This window comes from Carcharodon carcharias, chromosome 12 (assembly GCF_017639515.1).
Source record: "Carcharodon carcharias isolate sCarCar2 chromosome 12, sCarCar2.pri, whole genome shotgun sequence".
In the NCBI taxonomy this organism is placed as follows: Eukaryota; Metazoa; Chordata; class Chondrichthyes; order Lamniformes; family Lamnidae; genus Carcharodon; species Carcharodon carcharias.
This window is the reverse complement of record NC_054478.1, coordinates 123,369,647-123,386,439: the sequence shown is the minus strand read 5'-3', so window position 1 is coordinate 123,386,439 and position 16,793 is coordinate 123,369,647. Positions and strand designations below refer to the sequence as shown.

General features: G+C 63.7%; 1 protein-coding gene across 1 annotated transcript in view; it reads right to left on the bottom strand.

Annotated features, from left to right (window-relative positions):
- Positions 1-16,793, bottom strand: part of LOC121284727 (insulin-like growth factor 2 mRNA-binding protein 2) — a 59,135-nt gene that overhangs the window by 4,929 nt on the left and 37,413 nt on the right. The window lies entirely within an intron of this gene.

Here is a 16,793-nt window from a genome sequence, read left to right as displayed (position 1 = left end):
GAGGGGCAGAGGGAGAGAGGGGGGGGCAGGGAGAGAGAGAGGGGCAGAGGGAGGGAGAGAGAGAGAGAGGGGCAGAGGGAGAGAGAGAGAGAGGGGCAGAGAGAGAGAGAGAGGGGCAGAGGGAGAGAGAGGGGGGGGCAGGGAGAGAGAGAGGGGCAGAGGGAGGGAGAGAGAGGGGCAGAGAGAGAGAGGGGCAGAGAGAGAGAGAGAGGGGCAGAGAGAGAGAGAGAGGGGCAGAGGGAGAGAGAGAGGGGGGCAGGGAGAGAGAGGGGCAGAGGGAGGGAGAGAGAGAGAGGGGCAGAGAGAGAGAGAGGGGCAGAGAGAGAGAGAGAGAGGGGCAGAGAGAGAGAGGGGCAGAGGGAGAGAGAGAGAGGGGCAGAGGGAGAGAGAGAGAGGGGCAGAGGGAGAGGGAGAGAGAGAGAGGCAGAAGGAGAGAGAGAGAGAGAGAGAGGCAGAGGGAGAGAGAGGGGCAGAGGGAGAGAGAGAGAGGGGCAGAGGGAGAGAGAGGGGCAGAGGGAGAGAGAGAGCGGCAGAGGGAGAGAGAGAGCGGCAGAGGGAGGGAGAGAGAGGGGCAGGGAAAGGGGGTGAGAGGGGCAGAGAGAGAGAGGGGCAGGGAGAGAGAGAGAGAGGGGCAGAGGGAGAGAGAGAGGGGCAGAGAGAGAGAGAGGGGGAGGGAGAGAGAGAGGGCAGAGAGAGAGAGAGAGGGGCAGAGGGAGGGAGAGAGAGAGAGGGGCAGAGAGAGAGAGAAAGGGGCAGAGGGAGAGAGAGAGGGGCAGAGGGAGAGAGAGAGAGGGGCAGAGGGAGAGAGAGAGAGAGGGGCAGAGGGAGAGAGAGAGAGGGGCAGAGGGAGAGAGAGAGAGAGGGGCAGAGGGAGAGAGAGAGAGAGGGGCAGAGGGAGAGAGAGAGAGGGGCAGAGGGAGAGAGAGAGAGAGGGGCAGAGGGAGAGAGAGAGAGAGGGGCAGAGGGAGAGAGAGAGAGAGGGGCAGAGGGAGAGAGAGAGAGAGGGGCAGAGGGAGAAAGAGAGAGGGGCAGAGGGAGAGAGAGAGAGGGGCAGAGGGAGAGAGAGAGAGGGGCAGAGGGAGAGAGAGAGAGAGGGGCAGAGGGAGAGAGAGAGAGGGGCAGAGGGAGAGAGAGAGAGGGGCAGAGGGAGAGAGAGAGAGGGGCAGAGGGAGAGAGAGAGAGAGGGGCAGAGGGAGAGAGAGAGAGGGGCAGAGGGAGAGAGAGAGAGGGGCAGAGGGAGAGAGAGAGAGAGGGGCAGAGGGAGAGAGAGAGGGGCAGAGGGAGAGAGAGAGGGGCAGAGAGAGAGAGAGAGGGGCAGAGGGGCAGAGAGAGAGGGGCAGGATGAGAGAGAGAGAGGGGCAGAGGGAGAGGGAGAGAGGGGCAGAGGGGGAGAGAGAGAGAGGCAGAGGGAGAGGGAGAGAGAGAGAGATGGGCAGAGGGAGAGAGAGAGAGAGGGGCAGAGGGAGAGATAGAGAGGGGCAGAGAGAGAGAGAGGGGCAGGGAGAGAGAGAGAGGTGCAGGGAGAGAGAGGGGCAGAGGGAGAGAGAGAGGGGCAGAGGGAGAGAGAGAGGTGCAGAGGGAGAGAGAGAGAAAGGGGCAGAGGGAGAGAGAGAAAGGGGCCGAGGGAGAGAGAGAGGGGCAGAGGGAGAGAGAGGGGCAGAGGGAGAGAGAGAGGGGCAGAGGGAGAGAGAGAGGGGCAGAGGGAGAGAGAGAGGGCAGAGGGAGAGAGAGAGGGGCAGAGGGAGTGAGAGGGGCAGAGGGAGAGCGAGAGACGCAGAGGGAGAGAGAGAGAGGTGCAGAGGGAGAGAGAGAGAGGGGCAGAGGGAGAGAGAGAGAGGGGCAGAGGGAGAGAGAGGGGGGCAGAGGGAGAGAGAGAGGGGCAGAGAGAGAGAGAGAGGGGCAGAGGGAAAGAGATAGGGGCAGAGGGAGAGAGAGAGGGGCAGAGAGAGAGAGAGAGGGGCAGAGAGAGAGAGAGAGGGGCAGAGAGAGAGGGGCAGGGTGAGAGAGAGAGAGGGGCAGAGGGAGAGGGAGAGAGGGGCAGAGGGGGAGAGAGAGAGAGAGGGGCAGAGGGAGAGAGAGGGGGGCAGAGGGAGAGAGAGAGAGGGGCAGAGGGAGAGAGAGGGGGGCAGAGGGAGAGATAGAGGGGGCAGAGGGAGAGATAGAGAGGGGCAGAGGGAGAGAGAGGGGGGAGCAAGGAGAGAGACAGAAGGGGCAGGGAGAGAGAGGGGGCAGAGAGGGAGAGACACGCAGGGAGAGAGAGGGGGGCAGCGAGAGAGAGAGAGAGAGAGAGAGAGAGAGGGCAGGGTGCGAGAGAGGGGCAGGGAGTGGGAGAGAGAGAGACGGGCAGGGAGAGAGAGAGAGAAGACAGGGGGAGAGAGAGAAAGAGAGAGAGAGAGAGGCAGGGAGAGAGATAGAGAGGGGCAGAGGGAGAGATAGAGAGGGGCAGAGGGAGAGAGAGAGAGGGGCAGAGGGAGAGAGAGAGGGGCAGAGGGAGAGATAGAGAGGGGCAGAGGGAGAGATAGAGAGGGGCAGAGGGAGAGAGAGAGAGGGGCAGAGGGACAGAGAGAGACGGGCAGGGAGAGAGAGGGAGAGGGGCAGGGAGAGAGAGGGAGAGGGGCAGGGAGCGGGAGAGAGAGAAAGAGATTGAAGGAAGAGAAAGAGAGAGAGAGAGGGGCAGAGAGGGAGAGAGAGAGAGAGAGAGGGATGGGCAGGGAGAGAGAGGGAGAGGAGCAGGGAATGGGAGAGAGAGAGGAAGAGAGAGAGACAGAAGGGCAGAGGGAGAGAGAGAGGGGCAGGGAGAGAGAGAGGGGCAGGGGGGAGAGAGAGAGGGGCAGGGGGAGAGAGAGAGGGGCAGGGGGAGAGAGAGAGTGGCAGGGAGAGAGAGAGAGGGGCAGGGGGAGAGAGGGAGGGGCAGGGGGAGAGAGGGAGAGGGAGAGGGGCAGGAAGGGCGACAGGGGAGCAGGGAGGGAGAGAGGGGCAAGGAGAGAGGGAGGGGCAAGGAGAGAGGGAGGGGCAAGGAGAGAGGGAGGGGCAGGGGGAGAGAGGGAGGGGCAGGGGGAGAGAGGGAGGGGCAGGGGGAGAGAGGGAGAGGGAGAGGGGCGGGAAGGGCGACAGGGGAGCAGGGAGGGAGAGAGAGAGGGGCAGGGGGAGAGAGGGAGGGGCAGGGGGAGAGAGGGAGGGGCAGGGGGAGAGAGGGAGGGGCAGGGACAGAGAGAGGGGGGCAGAGGGAGAGAGAGAGAGAGGCAAAGGGAGAGAGAGAGGGGCAGAGGGAGAGAGAGGGGCAGAGGGAGAGATAGAGAGGGGCAGAGGGAGAGAGAGAGAGGGGCAGAGGGAGAGAGAGAGAGGGGCAGAGGGAGAGATAGAGAGGGGCAGAGGGAGAGATAGAGAGGGGCAGAGGGAGAGATAGAGAGGGGCAGAGGGAGAGATAGAGAGGGGCAGAGGGAGAGAGAGAGAGGGGCAGAGGGAGAGAGAGAGGGGCAGAGGGAGAGATAGAGAGGGGCAGAGGGAGAGATAGAGAGGGGCAGAGGGAGAGAGAGAGAGGGGCAGAGGGAGAGAGAGGGGCAGAGGGAGAGATAGAGAGGGGCAGAGGGAGAGATAGAGAGGGGCAGAGGGAGAGAGAGGGGGGAGCAAGGAGAGAGACAGAAGGGGCAGGGAGAGAGAGAGGCGGCAGAGAGGGAGAGACATGCAGGGAGAGAGAGGGTGGCAGCGAGAGAGAGAGAGAGAGAGAGAGAGAGAGAGAGGGCAGGGAGAGAGAGAGGGGCAGAGGGAGAGAGAGAGAGGGGGGCAGAGGGAGAGAGAGAGAGGGGCAGAGGGAGAGAGAGAGGGGCAGAGGGAGAGAGAGAGAGGGGGGCAGAGGGAGAGAGAGAGAGGGGCAGAGGGAGAGAGAGAGAGGGGCAGAGGGAGAGAGAGAGAGGGGCAGAGGGAGAGAGATAGGGGCAGAGGGAGAGAGAGAGGGAGGGGCAGGGACAGAGAGGGAGGGGCAGGGACAGAGAGGGAGGGGCAGGGACAGAGAGGGAGGGGCAGGGACAGAGAGGGAGGGGCAGGGACAGTGAGAGGGAGGGGCAGAGGGAGAGAGAGAGGCAAAGGGAGAGAGAGAGGGGCAGAGGGAGAGAGAGAGAGGGGCAGAGGGAGAGAGAGGGGCAGAGGGAGAGATAGAGAGGGGCAGAGGGAGAGAGAGAGAGGGGCAGAGGGAGAGAGAGGGGCAGAGGGAGAGATATAGAGGGACAGAGGGAGAGATAGAGAGGGGCAGAGGGAGAGAGAGAGAGGGGCAGAGGGAGAGAGAGAGGGGCAAAGGGAGAGAGAGAGGGGCAAAGGGAGAGAGAGAGGGGCAAAGGGAGAGAGAGGGGCAGAGGGAGAGAGAGAGGGGCAGAGGGAGAGAGAGAGGGGCAAAGGGAGAGAGAGAGGGGCAGAGGGAGAGAGAGAGGGGGGCAGAGGGAGAGATAGAGAGGGGCAGAGGGAGAGAGAGAGGGGCAAAGGGAGAGAGAGAGGGGCAGAGGGAGAGAGAGAGAGGGGCAGAGGGAGAGAGAGAGAGGGGCAGAGGGAGAGATAGAGAGGGGCAGAGGGAGAGATAGAGAGGGGCAGAGGGAGAGATAGAGAGGGGCAGAGGGAGAGATAGAGAGGGGAGCAAGGAGAGAGACAGAAGGGGCAGGGAGAGAGAGAGGTGGCAGAGAGGGAGAGACATGCAGGGAGAGAGAGGGTGGCAGCGAGAGAGATAGAGAGAGAGAGAGAGAGAGGGCAGGGAGAGAGAGAGGGGCAGAGGGAGAGAGAGAGAGGGGGGCAGAGGGAGAGAGAGAGAGGGGCAGAGGGAGAGAGATAGGGGCAGAGGGAGAGAGAGAGGGGCAGAGAGAGAGAGAGAGAGGGGCAGAGAGAGAGGGGCAGAGGGAGAGGGAGAGAGGGGCAGAGGGAGGGAGAGAGAGAGGGAGGGGCAGGGAGAGAGAGAGGGGGGCAGGGATGAGAGCGAGGAGGGCAGGGAGAGAGGGAGGGGCAGGGAGAGAGAGAGGGGGGCAGGGAGAGAGAGGGAGGGGCAGGGAGAGAGAGAGGGCAGGGAGAGAGAGAGGGGCAGAGGGAGAGAGAGAGAGGGGGGCAGAGGGAGAGAGAGAGAGGGGGGCAGAGGGAAAGAGAGAGAGGGGCAGAGGGAGAGAGAGAGGGGCAGAGGGAGAGAGAGAGGGGGCAGAGGGAGAGAGAGAGGGGCAGAGGGAGAGAGAGAGGGGCAGAGGGAGAGAGAGAGGGGCAGAGGGAGAGAGAGAGGGGCAGAGGGAGAGAGAGAGGGGCAGAGGGAAAGAGAGAGGGGCAGAGGGAAAGAGATAGGGGCAGAGGGAGAGAGAGAGGGGCAGAGAGAGAGAGAGAGGGGCAGAGAGAGAGGGGCAGGGTGAGAGAGAGAGAGGGGCAGAGGGAGAGGGAGAGAGGGGCAGAGGGGGAGAGAGAGAGAGATGGGCAGAGGGAGAGAGAGGGGGGCAGAGGGAGAGAGAGAGAGGGGCAGAGAGAGAGAGAGGGGGGCAGAGGGAGAGATAGAGGGGGCAGAGGGAGAGATAGAGAGGGGCAGAGGGAGAGAGAGGGGGGAGCAAGGAGAGAGACAGAAGGGGCAGGGAGAGAGAGGGGGCAGAGAGGGAGAGACATGCAGGGAGAGAGAGGGGGGCAGCGAGAGAGAGAGAGAGAGAGAGAGAGAGGGCAGGGAGCGAGAGAGGGGCAGGGAGTGGGAGAGAGAGAGACGGGCAGGGAGAGAGAGAGAGAAGACAGGGGGAGAGAGAGAGAGAGAGAGAGAGAGGGGCAGGGAGAGAGAGAGGGGGCAGGGAGAGAGATGGGGGCAGGGAGAGAGATAGGGGGCAGGGAGAGAGAGACGACAGGGAGAGCGAGAAAGAGAAAGGCAGGGAGAGGAGAGAGGGATAGAAGGAGAGAGATGTGGAGAGGGAGAGAGAGAGAGATTGAAGGAAGAGAAAGAGAGAGAGCGAGAGAGGGGAAGAGAGGGAGGGAGAGAGAGAGGGAGGGGCAGGGAGAGAGAGAGACGGGCAGGGAGAGAGAGGGAGAGGGGCAGGGAGAGAGAGGGAGAGGGGCAGGGAGCGGGAGAGAGAGGAAGAGATTGAAGGAAGAGAAAGAGAGAGAGAGAGGGGCAGAGAGGGAGAGAGAGAGAGAGAGAGGGATGGGCAGGGAGAGAGAGGGAGAGGAGCAGGGAATGGGAGAGAGAGAGGAAGAGAGAGAGACAGAAGGGCAGGGGGAGAGAGAGAGGGGCAGGGGGAGAGAGAGAGGGGCAGGGGGAGAGAGAGAGGGGCAGGGGGAGAGAGAGAGGGGCAGGGGGAGAGAGAGAGGGGCAGGGAGAGAGAGAGAGGGGCAGGGGAGAGAGGGAGGGGCAGGGGGAGAGAGGGAGAGGGAGAGGGGCAGGAAGGGCGACAGGGGAGCAGGGAGGGAGAGAGGGGCAAGGAGAGAGGGAGGGGCAAGGAGAGAGGGAGGGGCAGGGGGAGAGAGGGAGGGGCAGGGGGAGAGAGGGAGGGGCAGGGGGAGAGAGGGAGAGGGAGAGGGGCGGGAAGGGCGACAGGGGAGCAGGGAGGGAGAGAGAGAGGGGCAGGGGGAGAGAGGGAGGGGCAGGGGGAGAGAGGGAGGGGCAGGGGGAGAGAGGGAGGGGCAGGGGGAGAGAGGGAGGGGCAGGGACAGAGAGGGAGGGGCAGGGACAGTGAGAGGGAGGGGCAGGGACAGAGAGAGGGGGGCAGAGGGAGAGAGAGAGAGAGGGAAAGGGAGAGAGAGAGGGGCAGAGGGAGAGAGAGGGGCAGAGGGAGAGATAGAGAGGGGCAGAGGGAGAGAGAGAGAGGGGCAGAGGGAGAGAGAGAGAGGGGCAGAGGGAGAGAGAGAGAGGGGCAGAGGGAGAGAGAGAGAGGGGCAGAGGGAGAGATAGAGAGGGGCAGAGGGAGAGATAGAGAGGGGCAGAGGGAGAGATAGAGAGGGGCAGAGGGAGAGATAGAGAGGGGCAGAGGGAGAGAGAGAGAGGGGCAGAGGGAGAGAGAGAGGGGCAGAGGGAGAGATAGAGAGGGGCAGAGGGAGAGATAGAGAGGGGCAGAGGGAGAGAGAGAGAGGGGCAAAGGGAGAGAGAGAGGGGCAGAGGGAGAGAGAGAGGGGCAGAGGGAGAGATAGAGAGGGGCAGAGGGAGAGATAGAGAGGGGCAGAGGGAGAGATAGAGAGGGGCAGAGGGAGAGAGAGGGGGGAGCAAGGAGAGAGACAGAAGGGGCAGGGAGAGAGAGAGGCGGCAGAGAGGGAGAGACATGCAGGGAGAGAGAGGGTGGCAGCGAGAGAGAGAGAGAGAGAGAGAGAGAGGGCAGGGAGAGAGAGAGGGGCAGAGGGAGAGAGAGAGAGGGGGGCAGAGGGAGAGAGAGAGAGGGGCAGAGGGAGAGAGAGAGGGGCAGAGGGAGAGAGAGAGAGGGGGGCAGAGGGAGAGAGAGAGAGGGGGGCAGAGGGAGAGAGAGAGAGGGGGGCAGAGGGAGAGAGAGAGAGGGGCAGAGGGAGAGAGAGAGAGGGGCAGAGGGAGAGAGATAGGGGCAGAGGGAGAGAGAGAGGGAGGGGCAGGGACAGAGAGGGAGGGGCAGGGACAGAGAGGGAGGGGCAGGGACAGAGAGGGAGGGGCTGGGACAGAGAGGGAGGGGCAGGGACAGTGAGAGGGAGGGGCAGAGGGAGAGAGAGAGGCAAAGGGAGAGAGAGAGGGGCAGAGGGAGAGAGAGAGAGGGGCAGAGGGAGAGAGAGGGGCAGAGGGAGAGATAGAGGGGCAGAGGGAGAGAGAGAGAGGGGCAGAGGGAGAGAGAGGGGCAGAGGGAGAGATATAGAGGGACAGAGGGAGAGATAGAGAGGGGCAGAGGGAGAGAGAGAGAGGGGCAGAGGGAGAGAGAGAGGGGCAAAGGGAGAGAGAGAGGGGCAAAGGGAGAGAGGGGCAAAGGGAGAGAGAGGGGCAGAGGGAGAGAGAGAGGGGCAAAGGGAGAGAGAGAGGGGCAGAGGGAGAGAGAGAGAGGGGCAGAGGGAGAGATAGAGAGGGGCAGAGGGAGAGAGAGAGGGGCAAAGGGAGAGAGAGAGGGGCAAAGGGAGAGAGAGAGGGGCAGAGGGAGAGAGAGAGAGGGGCAGAGGGAGAGAGAGAGAGGGGCAGAGGGAGAGATAGAGAGGGGCAGAGGGAGAGATAGAGAGGGGCAGAGGGAGAGATAGAGAGGGGAGCAAGGAGAGAGACAGAAGGGGCAGGGAGAGAGAGAGGTGGCAGAGAGGGAGAGACATGCAGGGAGAGAGAGGGTGGCAGCGAGAGAGATAGAGAGAGAGAGAGAGAGAGGGCAGGGAGAGAGAGAGGGGCAGAGGGAGAGAGAGAGAGGGGGGCAGAGGGAGAGAGAGAGAGGGGCAGAGGGAGAGAGATAGGGGCAGAGGGAGAGAGAGAGGGGCAGAGAGAGAGAGAGAGAGGGGCAGAGAGAGAGGGGCAGAGGGAGAGGGAGAGAGGGGCAGAGGGAGGGAGAGAGAGAGGGAGGGGCAGGGAGAGAGAGAGGGGGGCAGGGATGAGAGCGAGGAGGGCAGGGAGAGAGGGAGGGGCAGGGAGAGAGAGAGGGGGGCAGGGAGAGAGAGAGGGAGGGGCAGGGAGAGAGAGAGGAGGGCAGGGGGAGAGAGAGGGGCAGGGAGAGAGAGGGGGGCAGAGGGAGAGAGAGAGGGGGGCAGAGGGAGAGAGAGAGAGGGGCAGAGGGAGAGAGAGAGGGGCAGAGGGAAAGAGAGGGGGCAGAGGGAGAGAGGGGGGGCAGAGGGAGAGAGAGAGGGGGCAGAGGGAGAGAGAGAGGGGCAGAGGGAGAGAGAGAGGGGCAGAGGGAGAGAGACAGTGGCAGAGGGAGAGAGAGAGGGGCAGAGGGAGAGAGAGAGGGGCAGAGGGAAAGAGAGAGGGGCAGAGGGAAAGAGAGAGGGGGCAGGGGGAGAGAGAGAGAGGGGCAGAGGGAGAGATAGAGAGGGGCAGAGGGAGAGATAGAGAGGGGCAGAGGGAGAGATAGGAGCAGAGGGAGAAGAGGGGGGAGCAAGGAGAGAGACAGAAGGGGCAGGGAGAGAGAAGGGGGCAGCGAGAGAGAAAGAGAGAGAGAGGGCAGAGAACGAGAGAGGGGCAGGGAGTGGGAGAGAAAGAGAGACAGGCAGGGAGAGAGAGAAGACGGAGAGAGAGAGAGAAGACAGGGAGAGAGAGAGAGAGAGAGAGAGAGGCAGGGAGTGGGAAAGAGAGAGGGGGCAGGGAGAGAGATAGGGGGCAGGGAGAGAGAGACGACAGGGAGAGAGAGAAAGAGAGAGGCAGGGAGGGGACAGAGGGAGAGAGACGTGGAGAGGGAGAGAGAGAGAGATTGAAGGAAGAGAAAGAGAGAGAGAGCGAGAGAGCGGAAGAGAGGGAGGGAGAGAGAGGGAGACGGGCAGGGAGCGGGAGAGAGAGAAAGAGATTGAAGGAAGAGAAAGAGAGAGAGAGAGGGGCAGAGAGGGAGAGAGAGAGAGAGGGATGGGCAGGGAGAGAGAGAGAGAGAGACGGGCAGGGAGAGAGAGGGAGAGGCGCAGGGAATGGGAGAGAGAGAGGAAGAGAGAGAGACAGAAGGGCAGAGGGAGAGAGAGAGAGGCAGGGGGAGAGAGAGAGGGGCAGGGGGAGAGAGGGAGGGGCAGAGGGAGAGAGAGAGGGGGGCCGGGAGAGAGAGAGAGGGGCAGAGGGACAGAGAGAGGGGGGCAGAGGGAGAGAGAGGGGGGCAGAGGGAGAGAGAGGGGGGCAGAGGGAGAGATAGAGGGGGCAGAGGGAGAGATAGAGAGGGGCAGAGGGAGAGATAGAGAGGGGCAGAGGGAGAGAGAGGGGGGAGCAAGGAGAGAGACAGAAGGGGCAGGGAGAGAGAGGGGGCAGAGAGGGAGAGACACGCAGGGAGAGAGAGGGGGGCAGCGAGAGAGAGAGAGAGAGAGAGGGGGCAGGGAGCGAGAGAGGGGCAGGGAGTGGGAGAGAGAGAGACGGGCAGGGAGAGAGAGACGGGCAGGGAGGGAGAGAGTAGACAGGGAGAGAGAGAGAGAAGACAGGGGGAGAGAGAGAGAGAGAGAGAGGGGCAGGGAGAGAGAGGGGGCAGGGAGAGAGATGGGGGCAGGGAGAGAGATAGGGGGCAGGGAGAGAGAGACGACAGGGAGAGCGAGAAAGAGAAAGGCAGGGAGAGGAGAGAGGGATAGAAGGAGAGAGATGTGGAGAGGGAGAGAGAGAGAGATTGAAGGAAGAGAAAGAGAGAGAGCGAGAGAGGGGAACAGAGGGAGGGAGAGAGAGAGGGAGGGGCAGGGAGAGAGAGAGACGGGCAGGGAGAGAGAGGGAGAGGGGCAGGGAGAGAGAGGGAGAGGGGCAGGGAGCGGGAGAGAGAGAAAGAGGGCAGGGGAGAGAGAAAGAGATTGAAGGAAGAGAAAGAGAGAGAGAGAGGGGCAGAGAGGGAGAGAGAGAGGGATGGGCAGGGAGAGAGAGGGAGAGGAGCAGGGAATGGGAGAGAGAGAGGAAGAGAGAGAGACAGAAGGGCAGAGGGAGAGAGAGAGAGGGGCAGGGGGAGAGAGAGAGGGGCAGGGGGAGAGAGAGAGGGGCAGGGGGAGAGAGAGAGGGGCAGGGGGAGAGAGAGAGGGGCAGGGGGAGAGAGAGAGGGGCAGGGGGAGAGAGAGAGGGGCAGGGGGAGAGAGAGAGGGGCAGGGAGAGAGAGAGAGGGGCAGGGGGAGAGAGGGAGGGGCAGGGGGAGAGAGGGAGAGGGAGAGGGGCAGGAAGGGCGACAGGGGAGCAGGGAGGGAGAGAGGGACAAGGAGAGAGGGAGGGGCAAGGAGAGAGGGAGGGGCAGGGGGAGAGAGGGATGGGCAGGGGGAGAGAGGGAGGGGCAGGGGGAGAGAGGGAGAGGGAGAGGGGCGGGAAGGGCGACAGGGGAGCAGGGAGGGAGAGAGAGGGGCAAGGAGAGAGGGAGGGGCAGGGGGAGAGAGGGAGGGGCAGGGGGAGAGAGGGAGGGGCAGGGGGAGAGAGGGAGGGGCAGGGGGAGAGAGGGAGGGGCAGGGGAGAGAGGGAGGGGCAGGGGGAGAGAGGGAGGGGCAGGGGGAGAGAGGGAGGGGCAGGGGGAGAGAGGGAGGGGCAGGGGGAGAGAGGGAGGGGCAGGGGGAGAGAGGGAGGGGCAGGGGGAGAGAGGGAGGGGCAGGGGGAGAGAGGGAGGGCCAGGGAGGGAGAGAGGGAGGGGCAGGGACAGTGAGAGGGAGGGGCAGGGACAGAGAGGGAGGGGCAGGGACAGTGAGAGGGAGGGGCAGGGACAGTGAGAGGGAGGGGCAGGGACAGAGAGAGGGGGGCAGAGGGAGAGAGAGAGAGGCAAAGGGAGAGAGAGAGGGGCAGAGGGAGAGAGAGGGGCAGAGGGAGAGATAGAGAGGGGCAGAGGGAGAGAGAGAGAGGGGCAGAGGGAGAGATATAGAGGGACAGAGGGAGAGAGAGAGAGGGGCAGAGGGAGAGATAGAGAGGGGCAGAGGGAGAGATAGAGAGGGGCAGAGGGAGAGATAGAGAGGGGCAGAGGGAAAGAGAGAGAGGGGCAGAGGGAGAGAGAGAGGGGCAAAGGGAGAGAGAGAGGGGCAGAGGGAGAGATAGAGAGGGGCAGAGGGAGAGAGAGAGAGGGGCAGAGGGAGAGAGAGGGGCAGAGGGAGAGATAGAGAGGGGCAGAGGGAGAGATAGAGAGGGGCAGAGCGAGAGATAGAGAGGGGCAGAGGGAGAGAGAGGGGGGAGCAAGGAGAGAGACAGAAGGGGCAGGGAGAGAGAGGGTGGCAGCGAGAGAGAGAGAGAGAGAGAGAGAGAGAGAGGGCAGGGAGAGAGAGAGGGGCAGAGGGAGAGAGAGAGAGGGGGGCAGAGGGAGAGAGAGAGAGGGGCAGAGGGAGAGAGAGAGGGGCAGAGGGAGAGAGAGAGAGGGGGGCAGAGGGAGAGAGAGAGAGGGGGGCAGAGGGAGAGAGAGAGAGGGGGGCAGAGGGAGAGAGAGATAGGGGGGCAGAGGGAGAGAGAGATAGGGGCAGAGGGAGAGAGAGAGGGAGGGGCAGGGACAGAGAGGGAGGGGCAGGGACAGAGAGGGAGGGGCAGGGACAGTGAGAGGGAGGGGCAGAGGGAGAGAGAGAGGCAAAGGGAGAGAGAGAGGGGCAGAGGGAGAGAGAGAGAGGGGCAGAGGGAGAGAGAGGGGCAGAGGGAGAGATAGAGAGGGGCAGAGGGAGAGAGAGAGAGGGGCAGAGGGAGAGAGAGGGGCAGAGGGAGAGATATAGAGGGACAGAGGGAGAGATAGAGAGGGGCAGAGGGAGAGAGAGAGAGGGGCAGAGGGAGAGAGAGAGGGGCAAAGGGAGAGAGAGAGGGGCAGAGGGAGAGAGAGGGGCAGAGGGAGAGAGAGAGGGGCAAAGGGAGAGAGAGAGGAGCAGAGGGAGAGAGAGAGAGGGGCAGAGGGAGAGATAGAGAGGGGCAGAGGGAGAGATAGAGAGGGGCAGAGGGAGAGATAGAGAGGGGCAGAGGGAGAGATAGAGAGGGGAGCAAGGAGAGAGACAGAAGGGGCAGGGAGAGAGAGAGGTGGCAGAGAGGGAGAGACATGCAGGGAGAGAGAGGGTGGCAGCGAGAGAGATAGAGAGAGAGAGAGAGAGAGGGCAGGGAGAGAGAGAGGGGCAGAGGGAGAGAGAGAGAGAGGGGCAGAGGGAGAGAGAGAGAGGGGCAGAGGGAGAGAGATAGGGGCAGAGGGAGAGAGAGAGGGGCAGAGGGAGAGAGAGAGGGGCAGAGAGAGAGAGAGAGGGGCAGAGGGGCAGAGAGAGAGGGGCAGAGGGAGAGGGAGAGAGGGGCAGAGGGAGGGAGAGAGAGAGGGAGTGGCAGGGAGAGAGAGAGGGGGGCAGGGATGAGAGCGAGGAGGGCAGGGAGAGAGGGAGGGGCAGGGAGAGAGAGAGGGGGGCAGGGAGAGAGAGAGGGAGGGGCAGGGAGAGAGAGAGGAGGGCAGGGAGAGAGAGAGGGGCAGGGAGAGAGAGGGGGGCAGAGGGAGAGAGAGAGGGGGGCAGAGGGAGAGAGAGAGGGGCAGAGGGAGAGAGAGAGAGGGGGCAGAGGGAGAGAGAGGGGGCAGAGGGAGAGAGAGGGGGCAGAGGGAGAGAGAGGGGGCAGAGGGAGAGAGAGAGGGGGCAGAGGGAGAGAGAGAGGGGCAGAGGGAGAGAGAGAGGGGCAGAGGGAGAGAGAGAGGGGCAGAGGGAGAGAGAGAGGGGCAGAGGGAAAGAGAGAGGGGCAGAGGGAAAGAGAGAGGGGGCAGGGGGAGAGAGAGAGAGGGGCAGAGGGAGAGATAGAGAGGGGCAGAGGGAGAGATAGAGAGGAGCAGAGGGAGAGATAGGAGCAGAGGGAGAAGAGGGGGGAGCAAGGAGAGAGACAGAAGGGGCAGGGAGAGAGAAGGGGGCAGCGAGAGAGAAAGAGAGAGAGAGGGCAGAGAACGAGAGAGGGGCAGGGAGTGGGAGAGAAAGAGAGACAGGCAGGGAGAGAGAGAAGACGGAGAGAGAGAGAGAAGACAGGGAGAGAGAGAGAGAGAGAGGCAGGGAGTGGGAAAGAGAGAGGGGGCAGGGAGAGAGATAGGGGGCAGGGAGAGAGAGACGACAGGGAGAGAGAGAAAGAGAGAGGCAGGGAGGGGACAGAGGGAGAGAGACGTGGAGAGGGAGAGAGAGAGAGATTGAAGGAAGAGAAAGAGAGAGAGAGCGAGAGAGCGGAAGAGAGGGAGGGAGAGAGAGAGGGAGGGGCAGGGAGAGAGAGGGAGACGGGCAGGGAGCGGGAGAGAGAGAAAGAGATTGAAGGAAGAGAAAGAGAGAGAGAGAGGGGCAGAGAGGGAGAGAGAGAGAGAGGGATGGGCAGGGAGAGAGAGAGAGAGAGACGGGCAGGGAGAGAGAGGGAGAGGCGCAGGGAATGGGAGAGAGAGAGGAAGAGAGAGAGACAGAAGGGCAGAGGGAGAGAGAGAGAGGCAGGGGGAGAGAGAGAGGGGCATGGGGAGAGAGAGAGGGGCAGGGGGAGAGAGAGAGGGGCAGGGGGAGAGAGAGAGGGGCAGGGGGAGAGAGGGAGGGGCAGAGGGAGAGAGAGAGGGGCAGAGGGAGAGAGAGAGGGGGGCAGAGGGAGAGAGAGGGGGGCAGAGGGAGAGAGAGGGGGGCAGAGGGAGAGATAGAGGGGGCAGAGGGAGAGATAGAGAGGGGCAGAGGGAGAGATAGAGAGGGGCAGAGGGAGAGAGAAGGGGGAGCAAGGAGAGAGACAGAAGGGGCAGGGAGAGAGAGGGGGCAGAGAGGGAGAGACACGCAGGGAGAGAGAGGGGGGCAGCGAGAGAGAGAGAGAGAGAGAGAGGGGGCAGGGAGCGAGAGAGGGGCAGGGAGTGGGAGAGAGAGAGACGGGCAGGGAGAGAGAGACGGGCAGGGAGAGAGAGAGAAGACAGGGAGAGAGAGAGAGAAGACCGGGAGAAAGAGAGAGAGAGAGAGAGAGGGGCAGGGAGAGAGAGAGGGGGCAGGGAGAGAGATGGGGGCAGGGAGAGAGATAGGGGGCAGGGAGAGAGAGACGACAGGGAGGGAGAGAAAGAGAAAGGCAGGGAGAGGAGAGAGGGATAGAAGGAGAGAGATGTGGAGAGGGAGAGAGAGAGAGATTGAAGGAAGAGAAAGAGAGAGAGAGAGAGAGGGGAAGAGAGGGAGGGAGAGAGAGAGGGAGGGGCAGGGAGAGAGAGAGACGGGCAGGGAGAGAGAGGGAGAGGGGCAGGGAGAGAGAGGGAGAGGGGCAGGGAGCGGGAGAGAGAGAAAGAGGGCAGGGGAGAGAGAAAGAGATTGAAGGAAGAGAAAGAGAGAGAGAGAGGGGCAGAGAGGGAGAGAGAGAGGAGCAGGGAATGGGAGAGAGAGAGGAAGAGAGAGAGACAGAAGGGCAGAGGGAGAGAGAGAGAGGGGCAGGGGGAGAGAGAGAGGGGCGGGGGAGAGAGAGAGGGGCAGGGGGAGAGAGAGAGGGGCAGGGGGAGAGAGAGAGGGGCAGGGGGAGAGAGAGAGGGGCAGGGGGAGAGAGAGAGGGGCAGGGAGAGAGAGAGAGGGGCAGGGGGAGAGAGGGAGGGGCAGGGGGAGAGAGGGAGAGGGAGAGGGGCAGGAAGGGCGACAGGGGAGCAGGGAGGGAGAGAGGGGCAAGGAGAGAGGGAGGGGCAAGGAGAGAGGGAGGGGCAGGGGGAGAGAGGGAGGGGCAGGGGGAGAGAGGGAGAGGGAGAGGGGCGGGAAGGGCGACAGGGGAGCAGGGAGGGAGAGAGAGAGGGGCAAGGAGAGAGGGAGGGGCAGGGGGAGAGAGGGAGGGGCAGGGGGAGAGAGGGAGGGGCAGGGGGAGAGAGGGAGGGGCAGGGGGAGAGAGGGAGGGGCAGGGGGAGAGAGGGAGGGGCAGGGGGAGAGAGGGAGGGGCAGGGGGAGAGAGGGAGGGCCAGGGAGGGAGAGAGGGAGGGCCAGGGACAGAGAGGGAGGGGCAGGGACAGAGAGGGAGGGGCAGGGACAGTGAGAGGGAGGGGCAGGGACAGTGAGAGGGAGGGGCAGGGACAGTGAGAGGGAGGGGCAGGGACAGAGAGAGGGGGGCAGAGGGAGAGAGAGAGAGGCAAAGGGAGAGAGAGAGGGGCAGAGGGAGAGAGAGGGGCAGAGGGAGAGATAGAGAGGGGCAGAGGGAGAGAGAGAGAGGGGCAGAGGGAGAGATAGAGAGGGGCAGAGGGAGAGATAGAGAGGGGCAGAGGGAGAGATAGAGAGGGGCAGAGGGAGAGAGAGAGAGGGGCAGAGGGAGAGAGAGAGAGGGGCAGAGGGAGAGAGAGAGAGGGGCAGAGGGAGAGATAGAGAGGGGCAGAGGGAGAGATAGAGAGGGGCAGAGGGAGAGATAGAGAGGGGCAGAGGGAGAGAGAGGGGGGAGCAAGGAGAGAGACAGAAGGGGCAGGGAGAGAGAGAGGCGGCAGAGAGGGAGAGACATGCAGGGAGAGAGAGAGAGGGCAGGGAGAGAGAGAGGGGCAGAGGGAGAGAGAGAGAGGGGGGCAGAGGGAGAGAGAGAGAGGGGGGCAGAGGGAAAGAGAGAGAGGGGCAGAGGGAGAGAGAGAGGGGCAGAGGGAGAGAGAGAGAGGGGGGCAGAGGGAGAGAGAGAGAGGGGCAGAGGGAGAGAGAGAGGGGCAGAGGGAGAGAGATAGGGGCAGAGGGAGAGAGAGAGAGGGGGGCAGAGGGAGAGAGAGAGAGGGGGGCAGAGGGAAAGAGAGAGAGGGGCAGAGGGAGAGAGAGAGGGGCAGAGGGAGAGAGAGAGGGAGGGGCAGAGGGAGAGAGAGAGAGGGGGGCAGAGGGAAAGAGAGAGAGGGGCAGAGGGAGAGAGAGAGGGGCAGAGGGAGAGAGAGAGGGAGGGGCAGGGACAGAGAGGGAGGGGCAGGGACAGAGAGGGAGGGGCAGGGACAGTGAGAGGGAGGGGCAGAGGGAGAGAGAGAGGCAAAGGGAGAGAGAGAGGGGCAGAGGGAGAGAGAGAGAGGGGCAGAGGGAGAGAGAGGGGCAGAGGGAGAGATAGAGAGGGGCAGAGGGAGAGAGAGAGAGGGGCAGAGGGAGAGAGAGAGAGGGGCAGAGGGAGAGAGAGGGGCAGAGGGAGAGATATAGAGGGACAGACGGAGAGATAGAGAGGGGCAGAGGGAGAGAGAGAGAGGGGCAGAGGGAGAGAGAGCGAGGGGCAGGGGGAGAGAGGGAGGGGCAGGGGGAGAGAGGGAGGGGCAGGGGGAGAAAGGGAGGGGCAGGGGGAGAAAGGGAGGGGCAGGGGAGAAAGGGAGGGGCAGGGGGAGAAAGGGAGGGGCAGGGGGAGA